The sequence below is a fragment of the Eufriesea mexicana genome, unplaced genomic scaffold, assembly GCF_001483705.2.
Source record: "Eufriesea mexicana isolate 0111107269 unplaced genomic scaffold, ASM148370v2 scaffold1482, whole genome shotgun sequence".
Classification (NCBI taxonomy): Eukaryota; Metazoa; Arthropoda; class Insecta; order Hymenoptera; family Apidae; genus Eufriesea; species Eufriesea mexicana.
The window spans coordinates 1865800-1883160 of NW_016909634.1; the positions used below are offsets into that span (position 1 = coordinate 1865800).

The 17361-nt window shown below is 33.7% G+C and overlaps 1 protein-coding gene and 1 pseudogene across 1 annotated transcript in view; both read right to left on the reverse strand.

Annotated features, from left to right (window-relative positions):
• Nucleotides 1-17361, reverse strand: part of dnc (phosphodiesterase dunce) — a 368500-nt gene that overhangs the window by 318003 nt on the left and 33136 nt on the right. The gene's annotated exons all lie outside the window — the stretch shown is intronic.
• The window catches only part of LOC108548270 (aldose reductase pseudogene), a 71004-nt pseudogene continuing 59937 nt past the window's right edge, over nt 6295-17361 (reverse strand).

The following is a 17361-nucleotide window of genomic DNA, read 5'->3' on the forward strand; positions in this document are numbered from 1 at the left end:
CTAACTAAATCTCTATTTCTCTTTCTCCCTATCTCTTGCCCTCTTATTTATTTTTCGATGTTCCTATCCATTTTCTAACTGAACTTAACCTAACCTAATCTAACCTGACTGCACTATTTTCCTAACTAAATCTCTCTCTCTCTCCCTCTCTTCCTCTCTCTCTCTCTTATTTATTTCTCGAAGTTTCTATCGATTTTCTAACATAACCCAACCTAACCTAACTTCACTATTTTCCTAACTAAATCTCTCTTTCTTTTTCTCTCTCTGTTTCTCTCTCTTATTTATTTCTCGATGTTTCTATCGATTTTTTAGTCTTCGTAGGAAGACTAAAGGGCGTCGAGTTTAGGCGAGAAGATGAGAAGATCGATCTTCGATCCAAAGGTCCCTATGTGGTCCATCCTGAATAGACCGTTTGAAATTTCAGACATTCAAGACAGGGTGAGAAATTCACTCGCACGTGACGTTTAATTGAATCCAGAACTGTGAAATTGGGTGACAAAATTTCTGCTTGGAACTCGGTTGTGTAACGGCAAGCGGATTCGGTGTTGTTTGATGGAATCCACTGGGGAATTTCGGAAACGTTGAGAAGCAGAATTTCGAGTATTGGAATTCGTGCTTCCAAATGCTAAGAATATTCCTGCAGATTTTCTGGATGTGAGAGATAGTATTGGAAAATTTTATGAAGCCTTTTTATTTACTCTTCAAACTAGAATCATTATATTTTATACTATATATCGTAAGAAATATTAAACAACATTGATTTGTTTATTCATTCCTCATGACTGAATTTTATTGTTCGTATATTAAACGGAATTGTGACACGAATAAAATCAGTCATAAAATTAGTGTATTTACAGAATATATAATTATAAATAATTATATACCAAAAATTAATTACGCTATAGTTGTTGCATTTGTAGGTTGGTAACATTTTTCGACTTTTGCAGATGATCAATTTTCAAAATTTAATACATGTCAACTAATTACATATAAGACCAGTAATATATTGAAGCCTAGAAAGTATTTTGACAGAAATTATTTTCTGTTATCGTATATTATTCTATTTTATTTATTTATTTCCTCTATTTTATGTTAGTTTTAATGTAAAATTCTACTATTTAATCATCAACTGCTATAAGAGCAAGAAATAAACAAATCTGTATTTATAACGACGTTCTTCCATAATTTATTTACTCCTCATGACTAAATTTTATTGTTCATATATTAAACGGAATTGTGACACGAATAAAATCGTAGTCATAAAATTAGTGTATTTATAGAATATATAATTATAAATAATTATATACCATAAATTAATTACGCTATAGTTGTTGTATTTGTAAGTTGGCAACATTTTTAGACTTTTTCAGATGATCAATTTTTAAAATTTGATACATGTCAACCAATTCCATATAATACTTTCTAGACTTCAATATATGCCCTATTACTGGTCTTATATTATAATTATTTTCTATTATTGTATATTACTCTAATTTATTTATTTATTTATTTATTCTATTCTATGTCAGTTTTACTGTTAAATCCTACTGTTTAATCATGAACTGTTATGAGAGCAAAAAATAAATAAATCTGTATCAATAATGACGTTCCTTTCGAATGATCTTCGATTGCAAAATCCTTTATCAGCATTTAGTTGTCAAAAGATTAACAAATTACGCGATTAATACATTAAAATCAAGATTACTACCTGGGAAAATATCCATTGATCAATTTTTCCTTCAACAGCCACCTAATTAAGCATTCGAGTCACCGATCAAAGTGAAATTCCCCAAGATTAAAGAGGACCACGATACTTATCCCTCTTTTCAACTATTTCAACCACCACAAAGAAGAAAAATCAGAAGCCTCACTCGTGTCATTCACAATTTCAATATCCTCGTTCAATACCTGCTTGTCAAACGGTTAACACATGATCAGATCAATGCGCGGAGAAGATCAGTGCATGAGATAATCCCGGCTGATCAATTTTTTAGCCAACAGCCTGCAGGTGGATTATTCGAGTCAGCGATCAAAGTGAAATTCGCCAAGATTACAAGGGACCCTGTTTAATGAAAATGGAGGAGTTTGACGTGTAATTAGCGGCAGGTTAACGAGCGTAATTTATCGATGGAAACCAGGAGCGAGGCAGACGACAACAGCCATTGACCTGTCAAGAAAAGGACCGCTGATCCTTACGAGGTTCCGCGCAGCTAATGGAATTACTAGGCACAAAGTGCGCCGATTACACCCTCGGGGCTCCACTTCGGGGTCTGGAGATGTACAAAGCGCAGACCGATCGAACATAACGCGATTCCGATGATCCCGTCGGCTGGAGGACGATATACGGAGATTAGGCTGCATAATTGAAGACCGCATCGCAACTACGCGGTTCCATTAATTAACCCATGACACGTTCCAAGAGATACAGAAAATATCGCAGTATCGTACTGTAGGACATTTTTAGACACCGTTAAGGCAAGATGGTCGAAGTGTTCCTATAGGGAACACCTCGCCAGGTATAGAGGTCCCGTCAGAGTCTGGCAGCCAGATGAGTCTTAGGAAGTCGGGGCCAGGCCAGGTGAGGTAGCCACGTGAGGACGCTGACAATAAGAATATAAAACAGTCCTCCACTTGACCTGTGACATTGCGGTCCTAGGGCCGCAACAGGCCCAGTACCAAACGTATCCCTTCCTTTTCCTATCGTCCCTTCTAGCACCACTGACACATAGGGATTACTTGCAACCAATTGACAACAGCTACCATGGGACAGGATTCCCCACACATGTTTAACACGATCCCTAGGGACCTGCGCTACACTTTCCGTTCAGATCCCTCTGGTCCGTACAGCCTGGAAGGACCCGCATGACAGCATACTGTGGCGCGAAAACCGGCGTGGCGTTTAACACTTTGACTGCCACGTTGGTCATATATAACCGGCCACAGTTTCTCCTGTGGTACCACGGTGGTCATTGGTGACCAGAGCGCTTGAACTACTTAAACTACATTGAACTACATTAAATGAAAATTGACAGTTATTGCATTTTGAATATAACCGCTAATTAGAAGATACTTTGAAATAGAAAGTGCCCCATTGAAGGATTAGAAATTTTTATTGGAACATCAAAAAGGTATCAGAACAAATCTTGCATCTAGCACTATTGTGGCGTCCTAAGGGAAACATGTGATTTCGAAGTGGCAGTTAAAGGGTTAAAGCGTTAAGGGAAAGATCGAATAGCGTGTGCATAATGGAGAAGAAGCGAACATAACGTTGAAGACTAACATAGTTGAACACAGTATTGTACAGAGTGTCAAGGTAGAGAGTTATACCGAATTGTATACTGTTGAGAGTCGTAGGAAGCGACTAAAAGAATTGTAGAAGAAGTAGATTAATATTGGGTTGGCAACTAAGTGGTTGCGTATTTTAAGTATGAAGGAAAATACTAAATTTTTATTTAAAAATATAACTTTATTCAATTGGATATTGTCCATTTTTTTCGATGACCATGACTTGCCATCTTTCAGGCAATGTCATAATTCCATGTTCATAAAACGTCTGATTTTTTCCAGCAAAAAACTGAATTAAGTGTGATTTTACATCATCAGAGTTATTACGAATTTTACCATTTAAGGAGTTCTGCATGGAACGAAATAAATGGTAATCTGAAGACGCACGGTCAGGGCTATATGGTGGATATGACAGCATATCCCAACCTAGCTCCAATATTTGCTTTTAGACGTGTGTCGTTTAATAATTCGTATACTTATTGTTATTATTGTTATTCCCACATTTTCTTAATTTTGTTAACCAATTATTATTAGTAAACTTGCCACCATTTTCCTACAATATTCTACCTATTTGACTTGGATATGACATCGATAAGGATTGCTTAAAATGACTTTAATGAGTTAAAATGAATTTCAGGGTTATTATGAATGAAAAGTAAAATTATTTTGTAATAATTGTTAGGGAGATTTGTAGTATTATAGGTTAGGAATGGCGTGGTGTCGGAGAAATTAGTACTAGGGGTGATATGCCTATGCAATATTAGGTAATTATGAGGGTACCGGAATTATAGTCCATCAATGAGTTATGGAACCTCGAGCTCTTTGACCCTGAGGACACAGGACATGCACGGTTCCACCCAATTACTGTGAGGCATTGTACTCTGTAACCTCGGAGATCTGTCACTGACCACCACTGGATCGATAGGACATACATTCCATGACCGAGAAACAGTGAGCCCTGCAATGGTCTGCCATTTGCTCGGCGATTCTCGAATCTCTATCTTGGAGCTATTATACCAAAATCCTGTGATTAAGTGACTGGAAGGTTGATGATAAGCTAGTGTTAAATTGCTGGGATCTAAAACTTCCTATCTGTCTGTGTAAACTTCCAATTTCACTGAATATTGTGCAAGTATCAAAAGAGCTGTGCATCTTTGAGACTATAACTAGGTCTGTAGATACACTGAACTATTGACTACAATTTCATGAACATAGGACCTAATATATATTTAAATATTGTTCGATATCACATTAACAAAGCACAGTTAAATGTATTAGAAAAGCCTGAGGTCACTATTGAACTCTAGATTCTCGAATTAGGTGATTCCTAAACTATGTATCCTATTATAGACTACCTCAAAGAAGTGACATGATGTCAAAGACAGAGGATTCGCCCGAAATTTTCACTAGTTCCTCAATCTCAGACCTCAGACTTCAAAATATAGGCTCTGATCCTGGATTGTGATCTTGAGATCATAAAATCCCAAATTCTAAGAGTAATTTATGCAATCATATCACGAATCATGAGTTCTGTAATCTTCAGGTAGTACAGTTTAAGATTTAACAGACAAGTAGTTAACCTGGACGATCCAATGTATTTGTGACTCTAGTAATCATTGTTGCATGACTATCTTTTTATAGTTTGTAGTGGATTCTGTGGTCACGGTGCTATGTACTATGTATTGCACAGTATTATAGTGCAACAATGATCTAACTAATAATGTTACTAATAATCTAACTAGGTTGGAACTAATAGTCTCTGAATCAGAGGATCAGAGGTGCCACAGTCCAATAACTGTCTCCGATGTCTTCTAGGCCTTGGGTATCCTATATTATGGCATCTCAGAGACGTGTGGTAGCCATAACGTGTTCCATTACTTCGCTTGTACAGTATTAGGTCCTAACACTTAATAATGGCCTAGCACAAATCTCCAGAAGCCAAAATAACGAATCACTGTATCTCTCTGATCCTTGATCTTTCCCAGCGAGTTTAATATGTCCAATAATACAAGAAGTTGTCATGGAGTACAATCCAGTGTCTACATCCTTGAAATGGACTCAAGCTTACTGGATTAGAGATCTCGTGGTTTAATAATGACATGGAATACGTTCTTCGTCCTCGAGGTAATAGGGTAGAATGTTACACGTCCTTGGTGGAGCCTATTTAGTTTGAAAGTCACGAAGTCGTCGTGTTACGAGTTCTACGATCCATATATGATCCAAAGTGGATCCTTTGTCCATAGGAACAATGAGGTACAACGCAGAAATAGCTTATTGGCTACATTTAGCTTCATTTAGTTGGGCTTCAACCCAGGATAAGAGAAGTGCTATAGGCATATAATTCAAAAATGATTAAAATTTTGACAGTGCAGTATCCATCGATGATCTTCAATTTTGTGATCCACGAATTTTACTTCCAGCAACGGGATTTCGCGAGTGATTATACAATTTCGTGGCTCGCGTTTGCAATCCCGCTATGCAATTAATGTTCGTTACCACAGAAATGGAATGCCATAATACTGTCTGACGATTCGATACGGGGGTGGAATCTGTTTCTCGGTGCAAGCCCATTCCACCTGTCCCCGGGGAATTGCCGCATCCCGGATTAATAAATATTTTATGTTCGCCCCAGTGAGCGTAACGTCTCCACCGCGAATATTCAATTTCTCCTGTCATCCGGATGAATCATGCCACGGAAAAAACATCTCGTGAAACATGGCGAATCATTTTCGTCAAAAAATAACAGATTTCCTGCAAATATTTTCCGCGAATCTGTGTTGCTCTGAATAATTTTGTATTTGTAATCAGAGTTTATTGTTCCAAACTCAAAGAATGAATTTATTTTTGAAAAATTACTGTGATAATTTTGGGCCACTGTAGCGTAAAATTAATTATTAAAAGGTCACTGCTTTTCATAGTTATAATATATTGCGAATTAATTCTGTAATATTGTAAATATTACAATCAGATTTTTAACCTAATTCGATTGCTTAGAATGGAATTAGAAATTTAGAAAGGATAGTAAGGACTGTTCTCTGAGCCTGTCAGTGGACAGATTCTGCTACTGCAATCAAAGGTATCAATATATTCAATATCTTCTGGGGAAAGTTTGAAGTCAAAGATATCAATGTTTTGGCCAATTCTTGATTTTGTAACTGACTTAGGAATAACTGTGTGACAATGATCCATTTGGTATCTTATAAGGACTTGAGCAGGTGTTTTATTGCATTTCTTTGATAGTTCGCCCAATTTCTTATCATCTATCAATTTTAGGTCATCTGGTTTAGCCTATGGTCTATCAGGTGATCCAAGAGAGCTATAGGCAGTAGTAAGAATATCGTTTCGTTTGCAGAATTCAGAAAGTTTTCTCTGATTAAGGTATGGGTGGCATTCAATCCGGATTGTGACTGGTTTGCTGGTACAATTTTTAAGAAGTTTGTCTACCTATTGAGAGTTGAAATTACTAACATCAATATTCTTAATAAGTCCTTTAGATACCAAAGTTTCCACAGCTTTCCATGTATCCACATATTCGACATCACTCATAGCTACAGTATTATCAGCATTCTTTGGCATTAATGCATCTCCTTCTTTAAATGCTACTGGCCAATGAATTAAATAAAGATCCAAAAACTGAAGACCTAGATCTGCTAAAGTTCTTCTAATAGCTGATTGGACCAACTCATGTTTGTGACAAGTATTCAATAATTTGCTTGTAAAGAAAAGATCGACAACGTTATTCGATAAAGCTGTAAGTAAATATACAGCGAATATTTTCTGCTTTCTCCACTTTTGTTCTCAGTAATAAAATATGAACGTATCGTGAGAAGTACTTTAAGTCAGAAATTGATCGTTTTAAAGACTTCTTTTATGATACTTTAGATGATTTATATCTGTAACCTTTTTAAAATATTTGAAAAATTGACGATTTATTTAAGAATGGAAATATAAGTAGCAATTAATTACTGGCTTTAGCATTTATAGATCCATATCCTATGGTCGCCACAATTGCAGAGGAGAACGTAATTGCAGGTATAAATTATGGAACAAAAGCTCAGTTAACCGTATTTCCTAGTCAGAGTTGTAGCTTTGTCATATATACGTCGCCCCTTGCCTTCAGTGAAGTGCAAGTAATTGCTCTGCGTACTCGTGATTCATTCAAAGGCCTTAGTTGTCCAAGAAAAGTTACTCCATATAGTTAAACGTGGCTTGTAAGCTGTTAAATAGAGATGGCTGCTTTGAATAATTGTCGAAGCCTCGAAAGTGTCTTCATCTTTGGACAACTCGAGCAAAATTTCGAGATATGATTCTCTATCCAATTGACATTAAGTAAAATACACCCTCTTCAATGATTTTAAAAATAGAAATATATATAGGTAAATGTTATTTTCTAAAATATTCCAAATTATTCCAAAGTTAATAGTATTACACTACTATATGAAGTCAAAATTAAAATTTGAGGTGACATACATAGATTACACCTAACTTGGATTTTTAAATTAAATTATTTCTTGAATGTCTTAAAAACAGATTCGCTATTTTAATTTTTCTTCTTGTATTTCAATTATTTTAAAAAATAGAAATAAATAGAACAAAATAATATTTCGCGAATTAACTAATATTTACAAATATTCGAAAGGTAAACATTTACAAAGTAATAAATAAATTGCAATTTAGTGACAATGAATGTTAACTCACACGTATTTTACATGAATCTTCGTAGTATATTTTTGAAAAATATTTTGAAAACATCTTTCATGGAATCGAGGTTCACCGGTTTTATTATTTTTTGAAATAAAAATACATCCGGAAAAATACTATTTTCCACGATTTTTAATATTCAACATATGTTCCAACGTCTCTGTTAACCCAGTCAAAGTAAAATTCGAAATGAAAACACATATGGTCAGTAACTATGTTATTCAGATAACATTGCATACCAACGACAGATCTGCTAGAATATCAAAAATTCGTTTCGCGACTCTCAAAACTTCCGCGTGAGCAAATCCCTCATCTTTTATTACAAATGTTTTTATTCCAAGCTGACATGTTTCCCTCCGCCTAGGCTGCTTTGCTTGCAAATTTCAAGAATACGAGGAGAATCTCGTTTCACTTCTCCATACCTTAGAAATACAGCCAAAGATTCAATTTGCATATCGTCAGATCGATCTAGGGAATTTTTACATTTTCAAGGCTCGAAATTAATTTGAGCACAATGGTTCACGAAGACTAAGTATCAGTAGATTAAAAATGATCGAAAGAAAGATAGTTGTAACAATTTCAAACGCCAACATCTTTGGATGAAATAAGATTGTATCCAAAATATTGTTGGCTTGGCAAATCCTGAGATTTTTGGATATATTAATATGAAGACACTTGCCAACTGATTATATTTAGGGTTAAACTATTCTAGAAATAGTAAACAAATTTATCATCCCGAAGGTTATCATCAGAAACCAAAACAGAAGCTAAAATGTCGTGCACACGTGTTATGCTCCTCAGCAGTGTAAGCAAAGCGAAACTATTCGAAAATATTCTAAGTGAAAACAGTATGCTAAAAAATATTTTCGAAGAAGGGACCTAACCTAACTCTAAAACATTTCCACGCAAGATATTCTGATAGAGAATTCTTCTAAACGATGAAAGTATATCAGGAATTTATTCCAAGAAACCCCTAACCTAAATTCAAAATATCCTGCTTACATGTTCCATCAGAGTGAGTCACGCATACTTGTCCAGCTTATGCACAGCTTATTTATTCTATACAAACTTGCGAAAGCGATATGATCGCCGATGAACATGTCAAAAGTGTTTGAATCACGTCGAGAGACTACATAACCTAAAATGTTAAAAGTGTGAACGAAATGTATTTGGATGAAGAGGATGATATGTATGAAGATGAGGTTTCAGCTAGATGTGATTTCACATGGAAAGTATTCTCGTTGGATGAAAATGGAAAAAGGGAAGTGCTAAAAGAAGTAACGTGTCTGCAATGACAAATGATTGGGGAAAATGCACGTGAGAGGCAGCTCAGGGCAAGATGTTCAGAGAGAGCAACCTGAGCTCAGAGTTCAGACTCGAGACCAGTTTGTCACAGAAAATTAAGAGTAAGACTGTCAGAGCTTGTAATCCTATAGAGTCTATGCTGAAGTGTAATTAAATTATTATTATCGTATCCTTATTCATCAGTGAGATTATTATTGTCCTATTGCGCATCTAATTAACCTTCTCAGAAATCTATGTATACCTCGAAGATTGTCGTGTAGTACACAGATGAGTTTGTATTAACACACACTATTAGATAGCATAACAGACATATGTCATTTTGTTTAAAAAATTGAAAATTCCTGACAAATAATGTAAATATGCGAACCTGATGTATAGTGCTTTTAGAAATCTATATATACCTCGAAAATTGTCATGTAATATACAAATGAGTTTGTATTGACACACACTATCAAATAGCATAAAAAATGTATATCGTTTTGTTTAAAAAATTGAAAAATCCTGACAAATAGTGTAAATATGGGAACCTGATGTATAGTGTTCATTGGCCATAGAAGACTGTAAAATTTTTCCTCCTGCATATTTTCCTGATCACTACAGTTTTCCAAAAAGATTCAATAATTAATAACTGTATGAACACCCTATATAAAAAAATGGTATGATATCAATATATCAGATTAGTCATTAGAGCGACATGTAAATTTGACCAACAATTTTTAGGAGTACATGAAGTTAGTATAACAAATACATCAGTATAATAAACTTTTGTTTCAACTAAGCTAGTTAACAGTATGACCAGAAGACTCAAGGCAATTTTGAAAAGTAATGACGATTAGGTGACGTACTAGCATAAGAGTACCCTAATACTAAATAAATAAAATATGTAGAAAATAAGAAATACGATTGACTGTCATGATACATATTTCATTAACCCTTTGCACTCGAGAGGTGATTCTCAGTCACCATTTCATAAAATTTGCAAGATCGATATTAATTAATATTTAAAATTTAATGTAATGTAACAATGTGCGAGGTATCGAAATCAAATAATTGTACAATTCTATTATTATACGATCCTTTATTTACTGCTCAAAAAAGCATCGTCAGTTTTTTAGTAAATGTGCGAGGTATCGAAATCAAATAATTATACAATTCTATTATTATACGATCCTTTATTTACTGCTCAAAAAAGCATCGTCAGTTTTTTAGTAGAGAATCTTTGAATTTCTACTCTTCTTTAGCCAAGAAATCGTCGAGTGCAAAGGGTTATTATCTATGTGTATTTCAAGCGTCATTTATTCTTCAATTTTTAACCCTAAAAATCTTTGGAACCTTTACAGCTTCAATTTTTCGTTGCTAGAATCTACAACTATGATCCTGAATCATGCTTATATATATAGTATTGGCTCCTTCCTTTGATTACGGTGACTTTCTTTATAATATAGGTCTCGTTGTGCAAGCCTGCTGACGTCATAGGTGGATGATGACCTTGTCTCTAATGACTGTTTAGATAGTCCACACATCTGCGTAACACATTCCAGATTTTCCCAAGCTTCGATCGTTAAATGACCATCATAAGCCTAAATCATCTCGAGCCAACTTTAACTTGGCTTGTTCAAGAGACAATCACGTGTGTACCTTCATACTACATCAAATATTTATTTCACAGTAATACAGCAAAATAATATTTATATTTCCATTCAAAATTAATATTTTATCAGCTCATTGATCCATTTAAACATTCTTTCTTATGTTGTAGCTTCTTTTAAATTATGATTGTTATTGGGAGTCCAAAAATTCATGCAGGAAGTAATTCTGATAGAAAACACAGGTTTTCAATCGACAATTTTTAATATTGCTTAATAATGAAGACACGTTGTTTTAAGCCTGAACTGTCAACTGTCATGGTGTCTTTTTATGTGACGTCGAGACGTAAAGACTGCGAGTAAATGGATAAACTAATATGGAGTTTTATTTAACACGATAACAGCACAATATTAATTATAAATGAATCTCGTAAAATAAATTCGTTTGTAACTGCGATATAATCTCTCGAGGACTCTCTCACACACAACGTCTATATGTAATGACTGTCATTCAGCTACTGATTGTATTTCCACGACTCTCTGTCGTACTCGTCACACACATATTCTTCCACACAAACATTCCTCATACTCATATCACACATTCTATGACAACCACTACCACAAAGACGTCGAGATTCTTTCAACTATTTCCCAATTGGTCTGTTACCCAAATAGCAAGATTAACACCAATCCATTCCTGTTTTAAGATATAACGAGCAATTATATATAGTAATACAGGTAACCCTCCTATAACACGGTAGATAGGTTCCTAGGAAATGCCGTGTTGTGTGAAACCGTGTTGTATGAGACGCAGAGCCAGTACAAAAGGAGCGTTTACGTTCCGCAAACTTACTAAAAACAAATTTTTATTTTAATTCTACATAAACACCTTAATCTTTATTAAAAATATAAACATATGTACAACACGAAACAAAACAGAAACAAAAATATTATTTTAATTTAACGCAACTTTAATTTAATAAATTTCTTCGTCGTCATTACTCATGTAGGAGTACAGTGTCGTACAAAGGTTTCTGAAATTTTCTTATCGTGTTAGAGCGAAACCGTGTTATAGGATGACGTGTTGTAGGAGGGTTACCGCAATTTATGAATAGTGCTATAGTGAAACCGTGTTATAGGATGCCGTGTTATAGGGAGAACACCTGTACTATATATAATACTATTATATATTATATATACTATTACGAGCAATTATATATAGTAATATTAGTGATAATAATACTATTACGAGCAATTACATATAGTAATGTAATAACATAATATAGTAAATTGTTTTTACATCTGTTTACTATATTCCAATGGTTAATGTCGTTTTGTTTACTTTTTTTCATAAAACACGTCATTTTTGGATCACTGTGATGGCCTAGTCTGATACACCTCAAAGCATGATTGATCATTCGTGACATTTCCGATAAACTTTTCGTGGTACAGATATATCACATTTGCTGATCTTCCAAACGAATATCTGTACATAGATGAGTATTCTATGGATGAAAGGATGATACGCATCGAATCTACGAGGCTTTTCACGAGGATCTGCGTTCCACAGAGCCTTGTTGGGGGATCGGGATGAAAATTTCGCGATCGACCGTCGAAACGTCGAATTTAAAACGCTCTCGGCCAAGTGGAAAGTTTCTTTGGCCGAGGCCAACGAGGCCTCTAATCAGACGAGAGGAGGAGCTCAAAAGATGCCTCCTCGACGCTGTATCACGCTTCCTGCGTCGCGTGAATCGCGTCCATTCATTCCTCTGACACCTTCCTCCGTGGACCAGCAGAGAAAACGCGGTACACTGTCAGCGTAATTACTTTTTTCTTTCTTTCCCTTCCTCTTTCTCCTTCGTTCTTTCTTTCTTCGTCGTCGTCTCTTGCCTCTGTGACGTCTTTATTTTTCTGTTCAGGAAGGAACCGTCCGCGACAGAATACGTTGCCTGATAATTACTGGCGACCGTGGAACGACGTTTTCCTCTCGTGAACTCGGTCGACCTGAATTTCGGGATTTAAAGCCGATAGGCGTTCATGGCCACTTCTTTCCCGAAGACGGACTTTCTCTGATGTCTCTTCCAGGAGACGAAGTTAGGAGAGTTTTGAGTCAGCGTGGTTTCACTGTACTGAAAATTGGTTCAATTGACAGACACTGTCACTGTCCTCTTCGTGGAAGATGGTCACAAAAATTGTTTAGTGTTCAATAAGAATACAAATTACTAAAATAGTTCAGAAAATTTGAGATTATTCCTTTCTCATTCGATCGACATGAATATTTCGATTTTGTACATTATTTTAGGATATTATTTTAGGTTTTCACTCTAATCTAAAAATTCGAGAGTATTTAATTAAAAAATAAGTTAATTTAGTGATTTAAATTAAATTTCTTCTTCCCTAAATCTACGCGAAAGCTAAGATTTTTACATGATTTTAGAAGATGGAGAAATAAATACAAAACCAAGTTAAAATTTTATATTCGGATTAGAAAGCTGCTCAGCGTTCAATGTGAATACAAATTGCTTTAGCAGTTAAGAAAATTTGGGATTATTCCTTCCTCATTGAATGGACAAGAATGTTTCGATTTTGTATATTATTTTAGGTAATTATTTTAAGCTTTTACTTTAACCTAAAAATTTGAGTGTATTTAATTCAAAAATAACTTAATTTAGTGCTTTAAAAATTTGACTTTATTCCTTCTTCGTTAAATCTATGCGAATTTTGACATGATTTACATGATTTTAGAAGATGGAGAAATAAATACAAAACCACGTTAAAATTTTATACTCAGATTAGAAAGCTTCTCAGCGTTCAATGTGAACACAAATTATTTTAGCAGTTAAGAAAAGTTGGGATTATTCCTTTCTCATTGAATCGACATGAATGTTCCGATTATGTACATTATTTTAGGTTTTCATTCTAATCTAAAAATTGGAGTATATTTAATTCAAAAATAAATAAATTTTGGTGGTTTAAAAATTTGACTTTATTCCATCATCGCTAAATCTACGCGAAAGCTACGATTTTCAAATGATTTCAGAAGATGAAGAAATAAGTACAAAACCACGTTAAAATTTGATATTCGGACTAGAAAGCTTCTCAGCGTCCAATGTGAATACAAATTGCTTTAGCAGTTAAGAAATTTAAAGTTATTCCATTCTTGCTGAATCTACATAAAGGCAAAGATGTTTACATAATTTTCGAGGTAAGGAAAGTAAATATGAAACCACATTTAGCTTCGTCATAGGGATCTGAAAGTTTCTCAGTGTTCAATGCTGAGAAAAAGTATTACTTTATCGTGAAATATTCATTCATTCAATGCAGGCTTCTCGTATTATCGATGAAATACCGAATTAGATTCTATTTCGGCGGAAAATGCAAATCAATCCTTTCAACGCTATCTCCCGAAGAAAAGTTCATCGCTGGAATATTTGCTTTCAGATATTTTAAGACCATCTACGTTTATTTACGATTCAATTGAGAAGTTTCGCGGCCCCGTTAAATCGCAATGGATTTCGACTGCTAAATTATGCTAACTTGCCGCAAGTTCGTGAGGTGACCTTTCTGTGGCAAGATTTCACAGGTAACAAGTGTCTCCCGTGAATTATTCAGCTACTCGGAATGAAGCAATTCCCGAAAAGAACCATTCACGATCGTTGGATCGATCGATCGCTATCGGAGCAAACTACTTCTAACATGCTTCAAACAATACTAACAATCGACTACTCTACAGCCATTGAGGCTAACGGCGCTTGAAAATTTCTCGAATTATTCCAGCACTTGTCTCGCTATAAGTTTTCCACTATCCCATTTCCAGCCAAACTATGAAGATGGAAAAATATATTAGATACAAATTCTTCACTGCACTTTTAATAACGATATATTAGGCGAAGTAAAAAGAAATCCATTATTTTTGCATGAAATTGAATGAAAAGAAATGCATTATTTTTGCATGAAATTGAATGAAAAGAAATGCTTTATTTTTGCATGAAATTGAATGCAAATAATATAAATGTAATAATAATAAAATAATAAATATAAATGTATAAGTACAAATACTGGAATATTCAGGTGGTGGCCAACATTGCTAACCTATTATCGTCTTTCATTATATTAGGTGTAGTAAAAAGAAATCTATTATTTTTGCATGAAATTGAATCAAAAGCGTACGAGAAATTGGTTTTCATTTCTATCCACATATATTAGGTGAAGCAAAAAGAAATCCATTATTTTTGCATGAAATTGAATATTGTATTATATTATATTATTTATTACATTTATATTGTTTGCATTCAATTTCATGCAAAAATAATGGTTTTCTTTTTATTTCACCTAATATAGAAATGAGACCAATTTCTTGCACGTTTTTTAACAGTTAACAAATTAATATATTTATATAATAATATTTAAATATTGACATCAATTCGTAATATAATATTTTAAACAAAAAGATTCACACTATCTAGAAAATTCTTCTGTATTATCTGTATCTGATTATGTCTATTATCTATTATCTGATCTATAAATCTATTATCTAATATTGTCTTATTAACACATGTTTGCTCTTTGAAGATTCTCATGTAACTGTTTCATTCTGGCATATTCTTTTAAACATTTTCTATCAACATTTACACTAGATTCCAAATCTATTCCATACCAAATAACTTTCATTTATTCTACCTCAATACCATTCACAGATATAAAACCAACACTCACACTCTCATAAAACTAATACTCACAATATACTACTGTGATTAATAGAATGTAACGACAGCATTAAAAATTGTAGATAAATAAGTCAAGCTATATAATTCTTAATTAATTTAATGTTCTAATAGGAGTAATCAAACTCCTTACCACACATACACAAAAGACTGTAATAATAGACTGAAGTAGATGAGAAAAATGTAAAGCAGTAGTTTGTTATACGGGACTCCCTTTTCGAGAAAATCGAGTTTAAAGAATTTCAACGAAAGTTAGTCGAGTACTGGAAATTTCCAAAATGAATTTTCTCTCTCTAAAAGCCAAGAAGCCACGTTAATCGATTGAAAAAGCCGCGCTTTGAGCATCGCTGTTGTATAATAAGTCGTCGTTGATAACTACACCAAGTGCACTTAATGCAACGTTAAATTGACAAATAAAAAGAGAAAAGAAATGTGATTATACAATATCTTTAATATATAATATTATTGTGTGATATTGTAATGAAGAATTTGGTGAAATGATAGTAATATAAAATATTATGAAATTAATTTGTCAACGATAGTAATTCATATAGTCATTTAGGAAACTGAAAAAACTGACAAATATCTTAAAGAGAGAGTTGGTTCAAGTTCAAATACTAGATTGTAAATAGCCAGAGTATAGTAATTTTCCTATCTGTATTCATAATTGCTACTATTTCCAATAAAACTTGGAAACACAAGAATTGTCTTATCAGCTTTAATATTAGGTCAGATACCTTGAATAAGAATAAGAAGTCATTGAATGGCCAATAAAGGTATGCGCAAAAATTTGGACGGAATTTTAATTCTTAAAATAAAATATTAATACCCTTAAAGTTTGAAAATTTCGAATTCTGACTATTTTTAATTTTTGAAATTATTTTCCAATCTAACAGAAAAAGATACTAACTCATTCAAAATTCCTGTAAGAAAGAACTCGTGGTTTCTAATTTTAATACAAAACTTCCATCAGTACTTCTGAAGTTCAAAAATTTCGAATTTTTAATATTTCGAATCTTTGAAATTATTTTCTGATTAATAAAAAAGATACTAAGGCATTGAAAATTTCTGTAAAAGACAACTCGAGGTTCCTAATTCATACTCTACACTTAGTATAGAACTTTGATCAATACTTTCGAAGTTATAGAATTTCGAATCTTGAATTTCTAATCTTTGAAATTATTTTCCAATTTAAAAAAAGAAAAGGATACTAACGCATTCAAAATTCCTGTAAGAAAGAGCTCGAATTTTCTATTCATACTTTACACTTAATACAGGACTTTCAGCAGTACTTTCGAAATTTTAAAATTTCCAATTTTTAATACTTTTAATTTTTGTAGTTGTTTCCTAATTTTTTAAAAAAAAGGTACTAATGCGTTGAAAATTCCAGTAAAAAGACAACTCGAGGCTTCTAATTCGTACTCTACACTTAATACAGGACTTTCATTAACACTTTCGAAATTTTTAAATTTCCAATTTTTAATATTTTTAATTTTTGTAATTATTTTCCAATTTAAAAATCGAAGATACTAACGCATACAAAATTCCAGTAGAAAAAAACTCGAGATTTCTAATTCATACTCTACACTAAATACAGGACTCTTGCATGAAAAGCAGGTGCTTTTTGAATAATTTCTTCAGGGTCTGCACCCTCCAACTTCTTCAACCATTTATTTAGGGAAAAGACCGAGCTGTTTGGAGAGGCTCAATGGTACATTCTCTACAGAATTTCTCTGAATGGCGAATAAGCTAGTCCTAAA